This window comes from Anomalospiza imberbis, chromosome 3, assembly GCF_031753505.1.
Source record: "Anomalospiza imberbis isolate Cuckoo-Finch-1a 21T00152 chromosome 3, ASM3175350v1, whole genome shotgun sequence".
In the NCBI taxonomy this organism is placed as follows: Eukaryota; Metazoa; Chordata; class Aves; order Passeriformes; family Viduidae; genus Anomalospiza; species Anomalospiza imberbis.
Window position 1 is genome coordinate 35782207 of NC_089683.1, and position 23589 is coordinate 35805795.

At 40.2% G+C, this 23589-nt stretch overlaps 1 long non-coding RNA gene across 1 annotated transcript in view; it reads right to left on the reverse strand.

The window, feature by feature from the left end:
* Positions 1 to 11055: 11055 nt before the first annotated feature.
* The window catches only part of LOC137470529 (uncharacterized), a 250412-nt gene continuing 237878 nt past the window's right edge, over positions 11056 to 23589 (reverse strand). The window contains exon 4 of the long non-coding RNA XR_010997109.1: positions 11056 to 11067. This is a non-coding gene — a long non-coding RNA (uncharacterized lncRNA). The remainder of the gene's footprint in view (positions 11068 to 23589) is intronic.

Below are 23589 nucleotides of genomic sequence, written 5' to 3' on the forward strand. Positions count from 1 at the left end.
CACTAAAGTAACTTTTAAAATTCATTAGTCTAAGGAATTGGCAGAGAAAAAGCAGCAGAATTAGTTATGGAGTGAAAAAAGCAAACTAAGAAAGTAAATTGGTGGGAAGAATTTCTAGACAAAGTCAACTGATTTAAATACAAAGATATGCCAAAAACTGACAACTATTAAAGGAGATTATGTGAAAAGAAAAGAGGCAAGCTGGACCACTGCAAAGGAAAAAATATAAGATAATTGGACCAATAGAATTATCCCAGGAGTTGTTTTGGGAGTAGAAAATCAAACAGATACTCTGAAAAAATGTGGGGGGAAAGAGCAGTCTTTAAATCAGAGCATAATGTTAAAAGTGAGGTGAAGACTACAGTGAAATTAGGGGAACCAAGAGAGAGATGTGATAACTATATTAAGAGTAAGTCTAGATCTATCACTTCAAGAGAGAAAAAGTAAATTAATTTATGCAAAAATGCAGAGGTATGGTGTGCCTTCTTGGCATAAAAAGAGTTAACTGCAATCATTGAATTACTTTCGTCTATGGTGGTGATAGAGGAATAGGAAAGAAAAGAAAGAGAAAGAGTTCCTACAAGAGATATATGCGAGCCATCTGATGAAGAGGACTGCAAGAGGGAAAGCAACAGACTTACCTTTAAAAAGCAGAAAAAATTGAACCCACGATATCACATACCCATCAGTTCAACTTGGATCCACAGAAAGCATGGATCTAGAGGATAAGATGGAATAAAAACAGCCAGCACAGACCTGTAAATAATGCATCCCACTGAACCAGCCTACTTCTTTTCTTTGGCAGAGTAGCCAGCCTTGTGACTTTAGAGGGTTGTTATGATTCATTCTGGTTTTAGTGAGGTTCTTATAACTGCAGTAGACAAATACCCTGCAGATGCAATCATTAAAAGTGGGTGTATGGCAATGTGATGAAGTCCTCTTCACAAGAGTTAATCAAAGATTCTCTGTCACTCTTCAAGGGCACTGAAGTGTAGTTGTACAGGGGTCAGAGTCGTTAGCAGTTTCAAAATTGTCTTTAATAGCTGAGATGATGGAACAGACCACGTGAATATCAGATTTGAGAATGACACCAACATGAGTTAAGAGAAATTGCATGCAAGAACAGGAATGTAAAGTGGTTTCCAGTGAGATGAAACTCAATAAAGTCAAGTACAAAATGCTAAACTTAGGCAGAAGACTCCCATGTATAATGGGATGTATCCGGCTGAGTGTCAGCACTGCAGGAAGGACCCACAAGGAGTTATGGGATCAAATGATTAAAAAAAAAAAGAATTTTTGTTCAGGAATATATTTTTAAAAATTAGTAAGGTGGGATCACATTTATAACTGTAGAATTCTAGAGTGGAGGTCACTGACTTCTTGGAGTCATAAATAGTACATGACACCTGAAGGGCTTTATTTAGTAGAATGATAGGGAAATGAGGGAGTCCAGAAGTGAGCTCCAAAAATGTGAAGTGGTTTACACAAGTAATTTATGCAGGAAAAAGTAATTTTTTTTTTTTTTGGAAAATGGGAATATGAGCAGACTGATAATTGAGAAAACAGGATACAATGATTTATAAGCTGCTGAAAAGGTAAAGCTATGCTCAGTGTTCTTTCCAGCACAGCAGAAATCTGTTCACTGTTCAGAAGGACAATTTAGGATAAATATTGTGAAAAACCTTCAAGCAGGATGGTGAGAAATTGGGCACAAGCTAACTAGAAAAGTTATAGAAAGTTCCTGGTCTATGTTTTTTTAAAGAATGTTTTGGTTAAAATATGTGCTCAGGCTTGGCAAATGTAAATTCAATCCAGCCTCAAAGCAGACTGCAGTGAACCCAAGAGTCTTCTGCTGACTGACTTTTTTACAGCTGCCCTCCTTTCTGGTGCTTCCATCAGGTTCCCCCTCCAAACAAACTATCTGCAATGTGTCTCTATCCCTACTCTATTCTCCAGACTTCCCATTTCACTGCCTCCCAATGCTCCAGGAAACCAAGAAGGAAATTGGTGCCTGTCAATCAGAAAAAGGAGGAGGTGCACACTGGCGCCCCAGGTTTTGGACATGTTTAGATGTATGCAGTCATCCCCACCATGCCCAGGCCTCCAAAGGGTGCAGGATCCCTCCATGTAACAGTTGAATTGATACAAATACATGAATATTTATGTCCATTCAATACCTCAGCTCATCTTTTTTCTTCAAAGATACTGGAAGGTACATTAATGATGCAGGTGGCAGGGGAACTATAAACAACAGGTGTCAATGGGAAGAAGGGGTACCTTTGCCATTCACCATCCCTGAGGCTGCACAAGCTCAGAGCCTCCTGCACCTGCAGGCAGGATGCTCTGACAGAACAAAAGGCAGTGGAGCTAGAAAGAGTGGAGAAGCCTGAAACTTGTGCTGAAATTATGGCCCAAGTACAAAGGTTTCAAGTGCCAGGTAACTTGAAGCAACTTTTTCTGCAGTCAGTGAGTTGGGCTTTTTCTCAAATTAAATAAATAGCTGCAAAAACATATATCCTTGGATGCTCTAAGGACTAGCTGACAACACAGTTTAATGTGCTTTTTAATATCATTACTTTATTTCTTTCTGCTATTTATCTCACAGTAACAAAATTTAGGGGAAGACAGCCCATAAGTATTTTTTACAATTACCCTGTTGGTGTAGTATCTCAGATCTTTGCACTACAATATCTGTGCATGTGCACATCCATCCCTTCAGGAAAATATTTCTATTGTGTTGAAAAGAATAGTTCTAAAAAATTCCACAAGAAAATGTTTTAATGCAGTGATATGGTTGTGCTGTGATTGTGTGTGTCCTTTTGTGGTGGTTTTTTAAAGAACAATTCAAACAACTATTGTCCCAGAAATAAAATCATGGCCTTAACCATTGCTATAAGCCTAACTCAGCCACTGTACTCAGTATATCCACAGAAGGCATATTTATTCTTTCCCTTGCACAGTGCTGAGCAGGATCTACCTCTGTTTGCCTTATGTTCAATCATTTATTCTTTCAAAAAAGTCTGTGCTAAACCACATGCTAAACCATCTTCTGTGTATTACATCATAACTCCATTTCCCATCTGCAAACCCATAAAGTGATTTCAAAACGTTGTCACTGGATATAGTTAGCCTTAATGGGACAGGAAGGAAGCAGAGTAAAGGCAGTGTGGCTGTGCACTGCAGTGCTATATTTCTTGGTTTTCCAATATTCTGAGTGTTGCTGAGCTCAGTATTCTGGAAGGACAAGACTTATCTCACTGACTAACTCAGAAAGGATTTATGAAAAAAAAAAATTGCCTCTGAAATGGTGGAAATGAAGTAGTGTAGACCGAGAATGAATGCTTGCAGGGTCTGCACACTCTGTGATGCACTGCAGCACTTTGGTGGCATGGCTAAGCCATTTTGCTTTATTTCTCAGTAACGTGTGGGGCTCATCTGCAATTGGCTTTGCATTATAGGTTTTACCTGCAGACAGATATGCTGATGTCAGATTAGTTGATGACACGAAGCTGAGTGGCACAGTTGACACGCCTGAAGGATCGGACACCATCCAGAGGGATCTGGACAAGCTGGAGAAATAGGTCCGTGTGAATCTCCTGAGGTTTAGTAAGAGCATGTGAAACATACTCTGCACCTGGGCCAGGGGATCCCCAGTATCAACACAGGCTGGGGGGTGAGCAGAGTGAGAGCAGCCCTGACAAGAAGGACTTGAGGGTGCTGGAGGATGAGAGGCTGGGCACGACCCAGCCATGGGCACTCACAGCCTGGAAAGTCAAATGTGTCCTGAGCTGCATCCAAAGCAATGGGGCTGGCTGGGCAAGGGAAAGGATTCTGCCTCTCTACTCTGCCCTCACGAAACCTCACCTAAAGTAGTGCATCCAGCCCTGGGGTACCCAGCACCAGGACATACGCCTGTTGGACCGAGTCCAGAGGAGGCTACCAAGTTGATCAGCGGGATGGAGGCCCTCCCCTATGAAGGAGAAGTTCATATGGGAAGCAGATCTCAGAAAATACCTGTTCTGTTGATGACTTAAAATAAAGTCCCTTTACCCTGGAGTTCAGAGGAATGTTAGCCAAGCAACTGTAGCACCCATGAAATTTGGTATTCTTACCCTACATTTTGGCAGAAGTCTTAAGGAGCACAGGTGTTTTCTCCAAAGAGAGAGATCTGGATGAATTGAATTCCCATTATCTGAACCTCTGTTTCTAGAGTGCTCATTGTGTATGGACATTTGTGCTGTCAAATTTAACTCACTGAAACATTTGTAGAGCTAGTTTTAAGCTCAGGCACATAAGCTGCCCTGCCAGAAGTGGTGCACTTGATGTAAGATGGGGTAGCGTTTGACAGCAGATGGGCTGAATTCCCAAAATCCTCAACCAAGGCTCCTTTAGCATGATAAGGCATGTGCACCTTTTGGAAGGAGGGTGCAAGCATGATTGGTTTGTGTTAGTGTCTGCGGCTCTGACAAAAATTGGAGCTGAATATCCAGTTTTCCAGTGGATTTTGTACAATATAAAACAATGCTCAGCACGGTGAACAGCTTTAACATCTTTTTCAAAAGCTGGTACTAAGAGATCTCTCAGAGTCCCAGCTTTAGCCATGAGGAGGGCTCATGCAAAAAATGATGTTACAGTGATCTCCAAAATCTCATTTGCTTCCACTTCTATAAATGGAAGATTCTTTCCCTTTTAACAATACTGGGGGAAAAAGCATAAGCATTTAGAAATAGTATCCACAAAAGTTTAAGTGGTATAGAAAACATCAAAGCTCTCAAGCTTTACTTGAGAGTTACAAAACTACAGGGTTTTCTCAAACCCTGCCTTCTACTGAAGTTAGGCTTTACTCAGTCTAGCAGGAGGAAACTACAACAAAATTGATCTTGTGAATTGCAAGCAGAGAATGCTTGAAGCCTAAAACACATGAACAAAAGAAAACAAATAAAACAGATTTTTAAAATGAACAATTAAATCTTGGAAGAAAAAGAAAATGTTCTTATCTCAGCAACAACAAATTTATGTCAACTTCATGGAACCTGTTCAGAAGGCTCTATATTTTTGTCTTTTTTTGGGAGAGGTGATAAAAGTTTTTTTTTTTATTCTAGCATTGGAAAAGAAAGCAAAAATAAGAATCAATGATGATTAACCACTGGGCTTTCATAATGTGGCAGCACTTGCTCTGTGTAAACACATAACTGTTGCAGTCCTGTCCACTCCAACCATCTCTGAATTGCCAGTGGACGCTCTGGCTTTCCAGCTCCTCATGCCCTTTCTCCCTCTGTGCCTCCTTAATGTGGTTCAGGCTTTCGGTCTCCACATTTATCACTCCTCCCAGACTTTATCTATTTGAAGAGATACACTTGTCTTCTGTGCTGTAGTCCCACCCCTTTCCTTCTTGCCCCGCTCTCCTTTTGGTACTGCTTTTCTTACCCAGCTGATTCCTGTCTTTTTCAACCCAATAAATCTTCATCCCGTTTCAGCATTTCCTTAACAAAGGGAGTTCCCACTATTTCCTCCACCTCCATTTCTACATCCTCCCCAAATCTCCCTTATAGATATTTTCTATCAGCTTCTCCAGTACAGGTGATCTCTGCCCTTCCATCCATGACAGGGTTTAATGCTGACCTTTTGCACTTATTTCCATTTTCTTACAAGTGTGTGCTTGTGATGTCTCAACTCATAACTAAATACAGTATTTAGTGTAGCAATGTTCTTCAATGCTTTAAGCAATAGTCAAGTGCACAAAATTTTGTGAGGGAAACAACAAAATGAATCGGGTTTTTTTTTCATTTTCTGTGAGAAGAGAACAAACAATTTAAGCAGAGCTTTCTCCCTGAATGTCCAACAATATTCAACTTCATGGCTAGTGGGAGCAACTTCCCAATCATAGCTCCTTTCAGGATATTTTGGCTTGTGCTCACCCCTCATGGAAGAGCTTGGTGGAATTCCACCCACTGGAGAGGGAGCTTGAAGTACTGACACACCAGAGCGTGGGAGGTTCCCAGGAGTAACGTGCCATTTGCTGGGATGCAAGTGCACCACATGTTACAGAATATTGTTTTCTCCATTTCGTTAGTCTTGCTCTTTCACTTGGTGCTTTTAAAGACATTTGAATGTGTGCATTTTCCAGGATGAAAATATATTGCTAATAGACCAACTATTTGCATAATAATACCAGCGATAACAGCAGTATTTGTGTAGAAATCAGAAATTTTCCTGTAGCTTTGAGCACATTGAATAGTTGATTGCCTTACCTGTTGCTGACCAGCTGTGTGACATCTTGAAAGGAGGAGAAAGTGTGTAGGTTTTCTTGCTGGTGTCCCTCACTGTGCCTAGTACAGTGAGTGTGGCAGTCCTTTGAGAAAAAAGGGGCTGCAGAGAGGCCATTAGGCAGAGATGGGTGGAAGGTTTGATTACAGTCACAAAAGAAGTACTGGATCATGGAGATAAGTGCCACCTCCCCACAGAGAGGTGAAAGTTACCACACCCAACCATGCTATTGGCAAGTGAGCTGATTAGACAAGGTTGATTGCCTTGACTCCTCTGTAGTCAATAGAGAGGAAAATATCTCCAGAATGGGCTTTGTTTCATCCTGAGGTGGGTGGATAGGAAAGGAGGAATGACTCATCTTCTGGGTTTGCACCTCTGTCTTTATTCACTATGGAGGAAGCTTAGTGATGAGTTATCACGAGGTCCAACCTCATGAATTGCATGAGACTAGTCACACTCAGAGTACCTGTGGCAAGCCAGGTTGATACTGGAGGAGCTGGGGCCTGCAACAACTGTATTCAGAAAATCCAGAAAATTTGGTATGCAGCCATATTTGAACACAAAGATCCTGACTCCTTCTGTGTTCAGCACCCTTATCTGGGGTTTGAGCCAGAAGGAGATGCCGGAGGTGAGCTTCTTCAAAAATATCATCTCCCAAACCACACTTCTGGGTTAGTGGAGAGAAAACTGGCAGTCTACTAGCTACTAGGCAGTCTGTAGCTCGTTTTTTTCATAAAAACTCTGTTGTGTTAGTGTTTACTTGTAAGGATAACTGGTTAATGGCTATTCAGCATGAAAGACATGGACAATAATGGAAAATAAATGGAAAATGGAAAATAAATAAACCAAACACACAAATATACAGAAACCTGAAAAGGCTGATTGATGGGCCACTTAATGAACCACTCAAGTACAACCTTGAAGAGTCAGATGTTTAGACTTAACTTTGTAAAGGTAAGAAGAAAGCAAACAAGATTATAAAGTGTCTTGTGGGAGTGATCTTATTATGAGTTGAGGGGAGATGTGTGACTGTTTTAAACTTACTACATAAGATTATGGGGAAGAACCAAAAGGATGCATCAAGGTGAACATGGAAGGGACGAGTGTGAGAATAGGGTTATGGGAATAACCAAAGGAAAACTATGTGCTATTAGGTGCTGGTTGGTATGCTCACCTGGACAGGCTTTGTGCTTGAGCACTGTAGTCTCTCCCATTTCCTTATCAAACTTTGTCCACAGCTATCTGCTATGAGTGTGCCTCTTCCCTGTGTGCAATCTGTCAGCAAGCTTCGAGCCAGACAAGCCAATGAATAGGACAGGTCTGTGGCTGGGTGCTGGAGGGACCACAGGTCTGGGGTTGAGAATTTCACCCATTTTTTAAGGAATATGATTGACACATACTCCCTTGAAAACTGGGATACTTTGGAGAAGGACTGGAAAGAATGTCTCCTTCTGCACACAGGGCTTAAATCACTGACAGAAAAAATAATTGCCCCAGATGAGTCCTCCCTCATGTTGTTCCAGTTTGCCCATGGTGGATCTGTAAGCAGTAACAACTCTTGATATGAACGACTCCAAGCCATGAAACTCAAGTTTTTAGTTTCAATTTTAAAAGTTAGGCAAAGCTTTCACATTAAAGGAGATTTATTATTTTTTATTAATCAGATATTCAGTTATGCTGTTTTGATTTTCTCCGTAGTCAGCAGGACTCTGCTCAATTAGTACTACAGGCAACCTAATCTATGGCAATAATAAAACACCAGAGGAGATTACTATTAGTTTTTGAATAATGCAAGGAACAAATACTCGCTGCTTAATTTTCCATTTGGTTCCACAAGAGTTACCACAGGCCTTAAGAGGCTGACAGAAATATTCACCAGAGTCAAGTGAAGTTCATGACTTTTGGGAGCTTATTGTGTTTTTCCTCTCAGTGTATTTCTCTCATTTACCAGACTGACTCTGGACTACAGTTAATAATATTGATGTCATCTTCTAATATGTTCTGTAATTTTTTGCATTCATTTTTTTTCCTAAGCCACAGCAGAGGTACTTTCAATCGTCCATCTTCTCAGAAAAAGGACTGTTTTGTCTGTAAAAGCCATTTTTTCTCTCTGATTTCAAGTGAGCAAGTTACTACCTCCTCACCTGGGATGTGTTTTTTGAAACACTGTTTCCCAGGTGATTTCTCCAGCCTTGATCTATCCAGGAGCCTCTGGATTATAAAGGATTCTTTCCCCATTAAAATTTCAGATCCACTGCCTTGTTTCCATTTATATATTTTATCATTATCTGACATGTTTATCTTATAGTTTCAATAGCATTTTTCAGAAAGGGATAAAAATACCTAAGTGAGGAACTTAGAGTACACCATTTTCTCTTGACATGTATTTTGTGTAAATAATATTTCTTGGCTTGATAGTCTTGTCTTGATATAAGGCAACTGAATAAAAAACCCACTAAATTTTTGTTTTAAATAACAGTGTCTAAATACCAGGAGCTTGGATTTGAAAAAGGGCAAAGAAAGAACATTGAAATATATATCCCAGAGAACAGAGCTCCAACTACAGCTATTCTCTTCTTTTTTTCTCAAGTCAATAATTCTTATTTATCTCTTCCATGACTAGATTGAGCAAGGAAATAAATGATATTCCTCTAATGTCTCTAGTAGATTTATTTTAAGAAATATATTGGATTGGGGTCTCTAATAAATATTTGAGTTGAAATCACATAGCAGAACCTACAGTTCAGGTTGGAAGGGACATTTGGGGATCATTTAGGCCAACTGTCTACTCGAAGCAGAGCTCATTTTAAAGTTTCATCAGACTGTTTGGAACCTTTGCCTGAGTTTTGAATTTCTGAGGATGGAGATCCCACAGCTTTCTGGGCAGCCCAAACTTGCGTTTCACTGCCTTCACAGGGGACATATTTTTCTTACATTTGTTTGCAACTTCCTTTACTTCAACGTGAGACCATTGCCTCCTGCCTTCCTGTTGTCCATTCTGAGAAAAACCTGCTTCTGTTTTCTTCAAAACCTCAGTGATGGTAGTTGATGACAGCAACTAAGCTTTCTCTTTTCAAGGTTAAACACACATAGCTTCCCCCGATGCTGAAATTATTTTCCAGTGCCTGCAATTCCTGGAAGTAGTGCAAAGGGTTGGAGGTGCAAAAAGAAAAAAATACTTCTGCTGTAATAGTGCTGGTTATCTTACGATCCTGAATGCAATGGTTTGCTCCCTTAGCTACCTATCTTGCTGATGGTTTGCAAACAATTTCAGGAAATACCAAGTCACACGTTGGTTTGAGAAATAAAGTTACTCTCATAACCAAAAGAGTACTGTCTATCTCTCTTCCTCATACGAGTTACCCTTTTTATTTCAGCCTCCCATTTTGATTTTATAATTTATGTAAATTATACCCAGGAGAACGGTTGTAATTTCTGCAATGCCCCAAAGTAGTTTGAGGAATTCTTACTTTACAGCTGAGGAACACCCGGTTCCCAGCACAGCTCTTTGCAGATGTACATCTCTTGTAATACATTTTGTTACTAATAAAGAACAACATCTCTCATCTACTTGCCATTTTATAAAGACATTAGCTGCCATACAAAAACAATAATAGGTAGGGAACAATTAGAAAGCTTTATCCCCAAATAAAAAACTCCTGCTGCAGAGCTGTCAATTAATTTCGAATAGTGACTGCGCAGAGCTGAGCTAGACCACATTTGTGGGTAGCAGTAATTTCTTCTATTAGATCATCTAGTACATTCGTAATCTGCAATATTGTTTTTAAACCTGGTTCATGGAAGTTGGTATCTCACACAGACTGGCACATAGTGTCCAGCACATCTGTCACTTTAAACGAGACAAAATGCTCTGCATTCAAAAGACAGCCTGTCATTTTCCTAAATTCTCCTCATCACATAGGAGGACAAAGGCAGCACAGAATAGTTGAGGTTGTGAGGGATGTCTCTGAATACTGTAGAGTCCAACATCAATGCTAATACAGGGTCAGCTAGAGGACTGTGTCCTGTCAGGGTCTCAATAACTCCAGGGATGGACACTCCAAAACCTCTCTGTGCAACCTGTGTCAGTGTTTGGTAACAGATAATATTTTTTTTCCTTATGTTAAAATGAAATTTAGTGGATTTAAATTTTCTTCTGCTATCTCTGGTCCTGCGAGTGAACACGACCAAGAAACCTCTCTTCATTCCTTCTCTTCTCAGGCTGAACAATTCCAGCTCCACAGTCATGAAAGGTCCTCCAGTCCCCTCAGCAGTGTTTTTGCTTTTTCCTGGATTCAGTCTGGTATGTTCAGTCTGGTATGTCCTGTGTCCCAGGTGCTGGGGAGCCCTGACCTGCACCCAGTATTTCAGATGTGCCTCAGCAGGGCTGAGAGGAAAGGATCACCGCCTTCAACCTGCTGGTAATGTTCTACCTGCTGCAGCCCAGGATACTGATGGTCATTTGCAGTGTGAGGGACATTTCTGGCTCATAGTCAGCTTGGTGAACCCTAGAACCCCCAGGTTCTTTTCTGCAGAGCTGATTTCTGGTCAGACAGCCCTCTGACTGTACTGCTTCATGGGATTATCCTCCACAAGGTACAGGACTTTGCATTTCCCTTTGCTGAGTTTCATGAGGCTCCTGTCAGTCCATTTCTCCAGCCTACTGAGGTCCCTCTGGATGGCAACACAGCCCTCTGGTGTATCAGCAATGTCCCCCAGTATTGTTATTTCCTTTGCTCTTCCTCTGTTATCTTTGGTTGTCTTTATAAGCTCCCATTCTCGACTGATGTCAAACTTTACCTGTAACCCAGAAATTTAACTGCTCTATTATCCAAAAGGTTACATTCTCCCCAAATGTTTTTAACCAGGCTGTGCTCCATCAGATGCGCTGCCTCTGTTTTGTTGAGCTTTTACCCCTACACATCCCAGTGCATCTCATAGGGGATTACATTTCTGATTTTACCTAGACCCATTTGACAGAAGTTCTTTCCCTTAATTAATGAACCAGGAGAAAGCTACCAAACACTCCCGAATTAAGTTATTCAGTAGCTTCAGTTTAAAGCAGTACTGCAAATTTTTCCTCTCTGAAATACCCACAGCTACTGATTTGTGGGTATAAATCAATCTTGGATTCATCATGAACAGAATAAGGTCACAGTTGTAATACTGTGCTTTTAAATAGTTTCAGGCAAGGTTTCCTCCCCTTGAGTGCTTTTCTATTTATCAACTTGCTTTGACTCTCTTACCTTACCTCCAGCATATGCCAAGGTACAAATACTTAACATCACAAGCAACTACCAAGTGGCAGCACTTAATGTCGAGTTTATAAATCAGTCCAGAAACTTATTTCTACAAAAGCAATTTTTCTTCATTAACTGAGCTGTTGACATTGAGTAACCACCACACTGTTTACCTACTTGCTCTAATTAGTTCCTTGGAAGCATTTACCTTTCTCTACTGGTTAGATGGGAAACCTAGGATCTGAACAGTTAGTAACTAGAATCATACATTTAATCAGACACAAAGGTTGCTTTGAGTGATGGTGAGAGCACTTTGTCTATTCAGACCCTCTGACTTTAACAGAAAGTAAAGACCTATGACTTCTGGCACTGCATTATTTTACAGACACAGAGAAAAAAAACTGAACAAAACATGCTAGTTATACAAAAAACAGCGTAACTCTGACTAATTATCTGCTAAATACTGACTTTTACATAATTCCCACATAAACCACCACCTGTAGAAGTAGCACTTTTTGTTCCAATATTTAGATGTGTATGAATCTAAGAGTTGTGTAAGTTATTACCAGGTTATTACTTCTGTCTTCATGTCTCTGCATCTCTTAGATATAGGAATGGTAATGCAGTTCTCCTCTGAGAAGAAAACAGGAAAATATATACAAAGATACTAATTTTTTATTAAATAAAGATGGAGTCCTAATATTTTGGAAGTACAAAAAGTGGAATTCAGTTATCAGACATTTCTTTTGAAATAGCCACAGATGAGTTGTTTTCTAAATGAATGGGATAGCAAAGCTGTAACTGTGGTAAGTGAATTTTACTCACAATTCTATACCACATCTTTTGATATTCCTTGTTCTTCTAAGTTTTAAACAGCAGAACTTTCTTGAATAATTCTTCCTAGGACTTGTCTATGTGCAAGCTGAACAGCACATAGGGCTAGTACATGCACTAAATAGAAGCTCACTGGCAAAAATAGTTCTACTGTCAGGACATATTTTGTCCCTTATTCCCAAATACAAAACATGGGGTCTTTTTTTGTTTTTTTGGGTTTTTTTTTTTTTTGATTAAGAAAAAACTTTAGGCTCTTCACATGTAATTTTACCTTTCTGTTGGTACTTCAAGAAAATCTCAGCTAAAGAGGTTTTCTTCTCGACATTTCCATTACTGTTTGTCAGGCAACACCAACTCTGTTGCTGATGGATATCAGATTATGTTCCAAATTTTTCTGCACAAGAAATTGTGGATTTTAGCCTCTAGACTCTGTAAAGTGTCTTCACTTTCCTTTCCCTGGGTAATAGCAAAGGTGTGGAGCTCATTAGTATTTTGGACAGAGAACAAAATAAATAATGGTTTCATGTGAAAAACCTGTAAAAAAACAGTTGCCAATTTTTCCTCAGCTTCCAGTTCTTCAGTTGAAGGCAGACCCACTCTTTAACACCTCTTGGTGAAATGGTGTCAGTTGAATTTCCAGGGAGACCTTGTTTTTGTTTTTTTTTCTCTTTTTAGAGAATAGTAATAAATAAACTTGAGAATATTGCTTTAGTCAGGTTTTCTATTTACTTTCCCAAACACATTTCTTAACAATATGCTAACAGATTTGTCCTTTCATATGCTGTCATTCCTACAGGAGTTAAAGTCTGCAAGAACATTTACCTGAATTTGTGTACACAGCAATTATTTCAAATTGTAAAGTTAAGACAGATTTGTTAGAGGGAGGCCAAAAATGGTATTAAAATGAAAAGAACAAGCTAATGAATCTGTGTGGGCTCTTTATTGACAGTTTTATGCTTTCTGGCAAGAACCATGGAGAGAAAAATAATACCTTGCACTGCAGTAATATTTTCTGTCTTAGCAGAAAATAACACCAAGAGAAAGTTTTACAAATTTTGAACAGCAGAAATGCTCAAATCTTCTGGCTTTGGGTAAACCAAGGGGATACAAATTTTATTTTATAGAGCTAGGGGTTTGTCTCTTTTGGGAGCACTAATATCAGGTCACAGAGCTCTTCTAGTTGCAAGAGATCATAGTGATATGTTTGTAACACATGGCTTACCACACTGGCATGAGCTGTTCTTCCCACCAGAGCCAGGAGAAGCACTTGGATGGCCCTGGGGCTGCTCTTCCTGCTGTTTCATTGCTTCCAGGAAGGAAATGATAAAGTTACTAAAGAATGTGCATGGTCACTAACAGCTAAATCAAGGACAAATGCAAACTGACAGGACGTCCAGCAGCTTCTATTGGGTGGGCAAGGGCTGGTCATTCCATTGTCTCTGAAACCACAGAGGATGTCAGAGCCGCCACCTTTTTGGGAACAGATACTCATATCTAGCTTGATTTGCTTCCTTCAAACAAAAGCAAATCATGTTTGATTCCTGCAATGGCTATTTGGAACAGATACACCCTTCCTCTTGCTTGGGTCAGCTCATGGGGTATTTCCTCTTTGGTGCCTGCCATTTCCATCCACTTCACAAAGTTAAACACATGCCATGGTCCCCTGAGAAACCAGAAGGAAAGCTATCTGGTAGAAAGGAGCATAAAAGACATATCAAATAAAGTACTCAGGACAGTTCACAGTAGGGGAGAGATATATCCAGAATAACAATTACTCAGAGAGGGATTTTATAGGCAGCAGGGAAATGCTGCATCAAGGGAAGCAAATGTTTACAATTTTAAATGATTAATAAGCATGCCAATTTTCTACCTCATAATTTTGATCAACTCCTCTAAAGCCAGCTTCCTCTCTAACATGTTCTCTGCAGTACATAGCAAAGCCAGGTTTATTCCACTGCAGCCAAAGTAAAAGAAAGTTTCTGCACGTCCCCTTAGTAGCTTGTGGTTTTGTCTCAAGAGAAATAAGAGGCCTGGTGTCCAGAGCCTGCTACTTGGTTGCTCCTTACCACACAGGTGTCACTCCTGAAAGCTTAACAGGTTTTCCTTTCCATGGGTTCTCTGCCAGCACTCAAAGCTTGGTATCCCTGATGGCAGAGGAAAATACAGGGCATGGGTCCATGCTCAGCAGCTTCTGGAGCTCCCCAAAAGTGACAAAGTCGTTTCTGGTCACCTGAGGAATCCCTAAGGGTCCTCAGTTTTATGAGGCTGGAGAAACTACCCAGCAGCTGAGCTTCAGCACCTCTGCTCCTTGAGGAAGATCTGAAGCTTTAGAAATCCCCTGGGAGGACCTGCTTAAGCCAGAGTCAAAAAAGTCCATGCTGAAGTCCTCTTCAGCCTCTTTTGCTGGAAGTCAAACAGGTACCAAAAACTGTGAGGAGCTGCAACTGGATGTGCTGCCTGCGCCCTGAAAGGTGTGAGGCTGCATCAGTTCCTTATCTGTTTGTAACTGTATGGATTAGCTGGCAGGAGCTATCCCATACAGTGGAATTCCTTCCCTATTTGAGTGGGATCCCAGACATTTGTGTGCAGTGTAAGTGTGGGCGTCCTCTGCTACATTCATTTTGTCCTCTGAAGATAACTTGACAGACAGACAAATAGATACATTCAGTCCCAGATTATATAATGTATAAGGAATGTTTAACAGCCATTACTTCTGATAAACTCATGTTCTTTCCTGACTAAAGAGCACCAAGTTTATATTTCACTCTGCATATAAAATTGCAAGGCATTCATTAACTAATCTGTTATCTAATCTCTTTTAGAACATGCCATCAAATTTTTCCAGTCAATTTCCAGCGAGTAACAAATTTACTAATGCCTTCATTTCCACAGAAATAGAAGGAGAGACCATGTATTTTCATTATGTATTCAGGGAAGACAAATTTTACACCAAACAATTGAATTTATAAGTTTATAGGGAAAAAAAATTGGTTTTTTGAAAAGTAAAGTTTCACTCAGATGATTGATCTGAATTCAAATATATTTCAATAAACATCAACAAGTCAATAGTGCAGGTGATAAGCATCACTATCTATTCTGAAAATGTTCTAAATAAATGCAGTTCATCATTTTCTGTGATTGCATTAGTGACTTGCAAGAAAAGGACTGATTAATTCATATGACATCTTGGAGAATATAGCAGAATGATCAGGCTTGGGCCTGACCCTTCATCCATCCTCCGTGACCTCCCTGCAACATTTTGTGATGGGATATGCCCCACCTGGTTCTGAACACACTTGCTACTGGGTCGTGAGAAGGTAATTCAGCTGAAATTTCATTCATATATTTGCAAAAGGAGTGTAATAGCTCCAGATTGCCTTCCTGCTTATTTGCCCCAAAAGGGCAAATAGAGGAGCTTACTGGGTGGCACAATACAAACAAAAAGCCCCAGTACTTATGACACTAAAGAAAACCCAAGGCTAAGAGCTGGCTGCATTTGATACAAATTAGACCTGTTTTGGGGTAGTGAGCATGGGCCTCCAGAGCTTCTGTGGGTTTGATTTTCTTCCCTCTTGCACCCTTTCTGTCTGGTGCTTGGATAAAGCAATACGGGTCCCCGATATGTTTGTATCAATCATGCTGGACAACAACTGCTCTTGGAGAGGAATAAAATCCAGCTGCTGTTTTGCTGGCTTCCCCAGTGTAATAGGGCCCAAGTCCTGGGATTTCATGGCAAATTTTATCTTTCTTAAACACAGTATTTTTCCAAAACTCTGTTATGAGAGAAAACAAGAATTTTAAAAAACAAAAGCAAACCCCAAACAAACAAATAAACAACAGGAGGAAAAAAAGGACACAAACCCCACAAACAAAAAAACCCACCTGATTCCAAACCTTACAAGTGGTTCAAAAGACACTGATGATAGCTACTAAAATAACATCTAAACCTGCCTCAATTTCAACAAGCAAGACAGCAAGACTAGAACAAATGAGGATAACAGGTTCTGCAGTCCCTTCTTTCCTTGAAAACCTGCCCTCCTGGTAGCACCCAGTTCAATTCACGGCACATTGACTCAGGAATTCCTTCTCTGAATTCAAAGGATTTTCATGCTGTTTACTGCATTGTGAGCTTCTCAGCTGAATCCTTTAATCCCGCCCACAAAGATGTTTAAAATGGAGTGAGATTTCTAATGCAGCAAAGGTTATTTCTGTGTCCTTGGCTAAGCAGCAAAACATCATCCCCTGCTGCTGTGCCATGCCTCTGCAAGCTGACTGAGGGTCCCTGCCACAGGAGGAGGTGCACTTCACTAGCTTTGTCTGTTTACAATACACAGAATTTTGCCCAGAGGTTTAAAAAAATGTATTGTATAAAAATTTTATGAATCCCATTCCTTATATCTTGGGGCTTGCTGCATGTTGATAATGATCTCTGCTTATGGCCCGGTGTGGACATGAAAATACATCAGGAGCTGGCACTGTAAGCCTCTAAAGGAAATCTGGACCTGAATATAAACACCATGCCTTGTTTTGTCTACAAATAATTTGTGAGCACATTCCAGGCAATTAGAAAATGTGCTTTTTTACTTCCTGTTGTGCAAATGAAGTGAGAAACAGGTAGCTGGAATGTGGGCAACAGGTACTTATGGATGTTTTTCATGCTGAAATACACTCTACACATGACTCTTACTCATGTACTTTGATTACCCTAAATTTTCTCCTTGTCCATCCTCTCTCCTCTACTTTCACATCCTGTTCCTACAAGATCCCTTTGGATGCAAGGTGTAGCTCTTTCAGTTCTATCTCCTTCAGTAGCACATCAAGTAGTCTAAGAATGTTAAAACCTGCAAACCTCAGTGTTCTTGTTTTGGTTGGAATCAAATTAAATATTTTGCTTGTATCTGGTGTAGTGGATGAGAATAAAGCTGATATCACACTGTTTTAGTTGTTGCTGAGCAGTGCTGACTCTAAATCAAGGATATTTTCAGCTTCTCATAATCCTAGAGATGAGGCTGAGGAAGTGGAATCAAAAAGCTGAGAAGGGACACAGCCAGGACAGCTGACCCAAACTGGCCAAAGGGCTATTCCATGCCATATAATACCATGATGATCCATAAAATTAGTGGGAGCTGGCTGAGGAGTACTAGTCCACTGCCTGGGGACTGACTGGGCATAAGTCAGCAGGTGGGGAGCAATTGCATTGTCCATTATCTGCTTTTTGTATTCTTTTATCACAATTTTTATTATTTTCCCCACCTGGTTTTCATCTTATTAAACTGCCTATATCTCACTGGTAAAAATAAGGGGGGGAAACTGTCCTTCACAGTCACCCTGACCATTAAAATTTGTAAAGAGGAAATATCTGAAAATAAGAACATAGACTCCCCAAACAGGTTATAGTCTCATCTCTTTAAAAGAATTAATGCTTCATAATTCATCAGACTTTTATTTCAGATATTTGTAGACCTTCAATAAAAGCAAGTAGATATATAATTGAGCTGCCTGTAACAACATTAATCTTTCATTAATTTGATTTCTCCATGGATATTATATTTTTACAACACATTACAGTGTGCCACGGGTAATTAGTCTTCCTTCTCTTTAGAAGTTCTGATTTTCAGGTGCAGTTCTGCACTAAAGAATTAAACAAAAACAATTTTCAACTGAAAATAAATATTTGAAGTGATTCCCCAAACTAAAATGACTGATGACTCTTCCTCTTTAGAGCTGCAATTGATGCTAATAATGAGGGCTGTGGTCAGGCATGGTCTGTGCTCTCATTCCAGGTATTGAAGCTCATTACTTGGGGCTTCACCTGAACAGAGCTGCTGCAGAGTGTTCCAGCTGCTCCAGCAGCTCCAGCAGTTCTGCTCTAGCCCTCATCTGGGCTTTCTTGTGAGAAGGTCCCCTGGCTCCACTGCCCCTTGACTCCACCTGCCCCAGTTCAAGCATGAACATACAAAAAAGGTTGCCTATCAGAACAGTTCTCTTCCAATTACATCCATTTTGGAGACAGTTGGATACAGGAGATAAACTAGCATGATTTTATAATGCTAAGACTGAGGAAAGATATAAATGCTGCAATAGATGCAAACTGACTGAGATTTTGTTTTGCTTTGTTTGTAGTCAAAATTTCTTCAATCTAGAATGTCACACACGTTTAAAGTTGCCATGAGGGTAAAAAGTAGGTAGCATGCAAATATTTTTGGTAGGACCATGGATACACTTTTTTCCCAAGAGAGAAAACAGCAGTACATGAGTAAAACTGAAGAGGGATTTTACTGTTTGTTCCTGATCTATTCAGAGGAATGTGGCACTCCAGCTTAGAGAGATATTTCTGCAAACATTGCTTTGGTTCTGGGAGTTTGTGTCAGTGGTATTGAAGAGATTTGCATACTTGAAACAAATACCTTGTTGAGAGGGGAGCATGGATGAGCCATTGGCTCTGCTTCCACTGGGGAGAGGTGACACAGCAAGTTAGAGCTGAATGGCCAGGCAGCCTGAGTGAGCAGAGGAGGCTCTCCAGGTGCTGGGAGAATTTTCCCACTCCTGATGAGGGAAGTTTGCCTGAATCATCAACTGTTTCAAGTTGCAAGAATCCCTTCTGGGAGAGTGTTATTACGTCTCTCGGATGAATCGCATTTCTGCTAGCCACAACGTTCTTCCTCCAGATGGATCTTCCTATGGAGTTATCCTTTTAGTTTTCAAGACTTAGCTTTCCCAGCAGGATGTACTGGGGGATTACATGTTCATTATGTGCAGGATTCAGGTATTTTTACTTTAATGCTGCATACATCCAAAAATGTGATTATGGCATTCACTGATTTTTCATCAAGATTGCCTTTCTTTATTAAACGTGAACAGACTTTTGAGTTCAGCAAGGATGCTATGAGTAGCAAGCTGTGTTTCAATGTAGTCGTACAATTTCAGTTAAAAACTCATCTTCTAGGTTTTAATAGCTTTCCATTCAGTTAAGAATATTAAGACAAAAATCAACATGCAACTTCTGCACATATCCAAAGTATGCCGCTTTTCCAACCATGGCTACCGCAAGCCTGGGCAGTGTCTTCCCCTATGCAAGTGTAGGAAAGGAAGCCCCAAAATCCAATCTAACATACAGGAGAAAGGATACCTTTGCTCTCTCATGGAACAGGAATTTCTGAAGAAGCAAAAAAACAGCTGTTATTGGGACAGTTTGAGGCAAATCTTCCAAGTTCAATGCACTTTTAAATTGACATTTTATCCAAGTTGTTTATCCAACTAGTCTGTATATCTTAACATTCATCTGTTATTTTCCCTACCATTATATTCTCTCTATTCATTTTAAGTTCTGGTCCCTCTTATTTCCTGTTTTTCTACTCTAACCTTGTTTCTCTGTGCTCCTTTCTGTTCAACTTTGCTTTGCTTTCTTCCAAAACTGAAGATGAAGGAATTGAAGCAGTTGCCTATAACAGCACCAAAAAAAGAAGCATGACATGAAAATTTGCTTTCAAAAGATAGATATTGATATTTCAAAAGATAGATATTGATAGATATAGCTTCATTGGAAGCTCCAGACAAACATTACAGGAGCATTAAAGGAGCACAATTTTCCAAAGGCTGCTCTATCTAGTAAGAGGTTTTGCTGTTGGCAAAATATTTTCTTGGAGCTTAGGTATTCAGCCCATTTGTCTTTCTCTTGTCTCTAACAATACCTTCCCCATTTGTCATGGTGAATTCTGTGGAGGTAAACTTTAAAACATTAGTGGCATATGATTCAAGCAGAGGCATTCAATTTCAGGCATGATATGAAGCTGTTACACTAACACTGTGTTCTCCCTGTAATACTTCCACAGAACTTAATGATATTAATCAGCCTTAATAGAAAAAGTTGCACTTCACATTGCATCTTTGGCTTAGCATGGCCTATTGTCATAGTCCATTTAGATTTCTAAATTTTATAGGACAATATACTCCCTTAATTAAACTTGTATGAGTTTGTTAGGAAAGAAAACAAACACATCAAAACAAACACTTACTAAACATGTAAGTTCATTATTGGTTTCTTAATTCAGAATGTTTCATAATTTGTAATTCATAAACCCTGCACCTACGTGCAGAATGGTTACCTGGCTGATGGTGAAGGTGCTTATACTTCCTCCTCCATCAAGTTGTGGGTGTCGCCTCTATCACAGCTGGAAGCCTTTAAAGCCTCAGCATTCTGGCTGCTCTTGGATCTGCTTCAGAAGATTCTTGAGTGAGCTGACATGTCCCTTTCACCTTACACATTTGGTCTGTACCATTTCTCCAAGTTAGTGGATTCTGAAGGAACGGACAGCAGCAGCAAGGATGATGGCTGCAGGTGACAAGAGCTGCATGACCTTTATCTTTTCCTGTCCATCGTGTCCCATGTGTTGCTCTTGCTTTGACATTATGACAAGGATCCCAGAACACAATGGGCCACAGCTGTGTGCCAGCTGAAATCAGAGGTGGAATCAAGTGAGTAAGCACACTGAATTATTTTTAAACGAGAAGCAGTGCTCTGACAGCTTAGTCAGTCTGAAGTATAGAGGGGTTAATAGAATAGAATAGAATAGAATAGAATAGAATAGAATAGAATAGAATAGAATAGAATGGAGTATTTTCAATTGAAAGGGACCCACATCAATCATTTACTCCAATTCTCTGAGCACTTATGGGCAGACTAAAAATTTGTTTTTCAGGGCATTGTCTAAACGCTTCCTAAACACTGACAGGCTTGGGATATTGACCACCACTGTAGGAAGCCTATTCCAGTGTTTGACAACTTCTTTGTAAAGAACCTCTCCTGGAACAGCTTTGAACCAGTCCCATGTGTCGAACCCCTGGACACCAGGGAGAAGAGATTAGCACCTCCCTCTCCAATTCCCAGCCTCAGGAAGGTATAGAAAGCAATGAGGCTGTCCATCAGCCTCAATTTTTTATCTTTCTCACTACTACTATTTTTTTCCCCACTATTATTTCACTGCATTAGTTACAGTGGGAGAAGATATTCTGCTATTTTCAGTTCAAGGCATTCTTCCTTTTACATGCATGTTGGGTCAATGCATAAAAGATTTCAAAGTGTTATTTGCACCTACCTGCCAAAACAAAGTGACTTCAGCTAATACTGTGGCAAATGCTCATGTTGCTTGGGTTTTCTACCACAAAAGAAGGCATCGTGTGGTACTGATACACTGATGTATCATTTTATGAAATTGAATTTAATGTTCTCATAAAACACTTATGTTCTATCTGTTTATTCAACCAATTCCTTCGCTATCTCCTAGTATGGTAGCAAGGCTCTTACACAGTTTGCTGCAGCCTAAACATACAAAACAAGTGCTTGAAAGTGAAGTTCTGTGCAGTATTAGACCATCAAACCCTTCAGCCTCCCAGAAAGAGGGCAGAGCAATTTGAGTGTTCCTTAGAGGCCCTTATTAAGCCCTGCAATACACAGATCCAAGAGTAGCTGGACAGTCCCCAAAGTACATTCTGAATATAGGAATGAATATGGAAATGCTTTAGTGCCCTTGTCCTGACCTTTAGCTACCGTACCCCACATACCTACCACAACCCTGGCTGCATCTGTCCCATCTCATCTGTTTCTGGCTTTGAGCTGTACTCAGCCTTCCTCCATCCCTCTCATCTCTGTGCTCACTATTGAACTGTGTGTTTGTGCTTCAAACCAGATTTTACAGTCCTCAGGCTGCTGCTGGGAAGGTTTTGTGGGAGGTGTACAGTGTGATAATAGTATTTTCTTAACAATACTTATCCCACATTATCCTTCCACCGCTGTGTTCAAAAACTGTGTCTTGACCCATTTCAGGCTGTCTCTTCTCAGCAAACTGGGCAAGTGGGGTCTGTGGATGCGTTAGGAATGGCCTGAATTGCTAAAGCTGTGTGGTCAGTTATCCAAAAGAGTTCCCTGCCTTGGAAGTACTGACCGCTGTTTCTCAATGCTCCCTCCTCAGAAAACATTGCAGAGTGCATGGTCGTCATCTTTCTCTTCTTGTATTTAAACCTGGGACAAGTAGCAGCATTACCCAAACATGGAGACTGATCCTGAGAGATTTCCTCTTAAACTTCTGATTCAGGCAATCAAAATGTTTTTGAGCTGGATTCAAACTCTCAATTCTTCTCCTCTGTACTGTAAGAACTCACTTTAATTCAGCTTCATGTGATGGAAAAAAGAAAACATTTTTGTTATTGAAACATACTATGTTTTAGGATACTATTCTGCATTCAAATTCTAATACTTTTCTTCCCTTTTTCCTTCCTTTTCTTTGGTTGAAATGTAACATCTCACTCTGAAGATCATTATCTTTCATCTCTTAACCATGTTAAAAAGATAAGTATTTTCAGTTATCAATCCTTTTTTGTTTTCCTTTGTACTGAATAAATTATCCAGATCAGGAGGCAGGGCTTTCATGTGTGAAATATTGGGTATTTAAAATGTTTTAAAACATTTCAAAATTTTTCACATTACAACTCCAACCTCCGAGGCTCAGATTTTCCCACAGAGGAACTTCACGCAGTCAAACAAACAGCAGCTCTAAATCAGCTGGTGTGCAAGTGCCAAGGGAGGGAGTGGGCAGTGAGAGACATTTCTACTCTAGCCCATGTTTTCTCCTCTGCAGATCTGCCTGCGCTCCCTGCAGACACACAAACAATTCCTTGGGAACACAGCAGCAAAGTGACTGTCCAAATCTTCTCCTAGATATCGTGGTCCTAAAGAATCCTATCTGCTATTGCATATGGGATATACCACATGTGGGAGGAGCAGCAGGCTGTACTGCCCATTTGTGACGTTGAGGTTAAAGGTTACAGAGTTCATTAGCTGTCCCTGCTGTGAGAAAAATTTCTTTTATTTTTCAAACAAAAATAAAACCCCTCTGTGTGCATTCTAAACCCTGCACTCCAATTGTACTTCAGCCCGTCCAATGCCTAATGTTCTTGAGGTAAAAGAAACCCACAGTCCATTTGGCAAACGACTGTAAATTTTCTGGAAGCGCCTTCTGACAGTGTACACAGAGCAATTAGCAACTCTCTTTTTCCAGAAGGGTTGCAGCAGCTCGGCCCATAACTGCTTGTGACACCCTCACAAGGCCCTGCAGGATCGATCAAGATTGCAATTTAATACTGGGACTGCTGCCGCTGCCTGTGAGGCTGTTCCTCTGCTTTTTTCAGTGCTGCAGAACCTCCCCCAGGATCCCCAGGGTAGCTAAGTCATTACAGATGCTCATCATTGGTT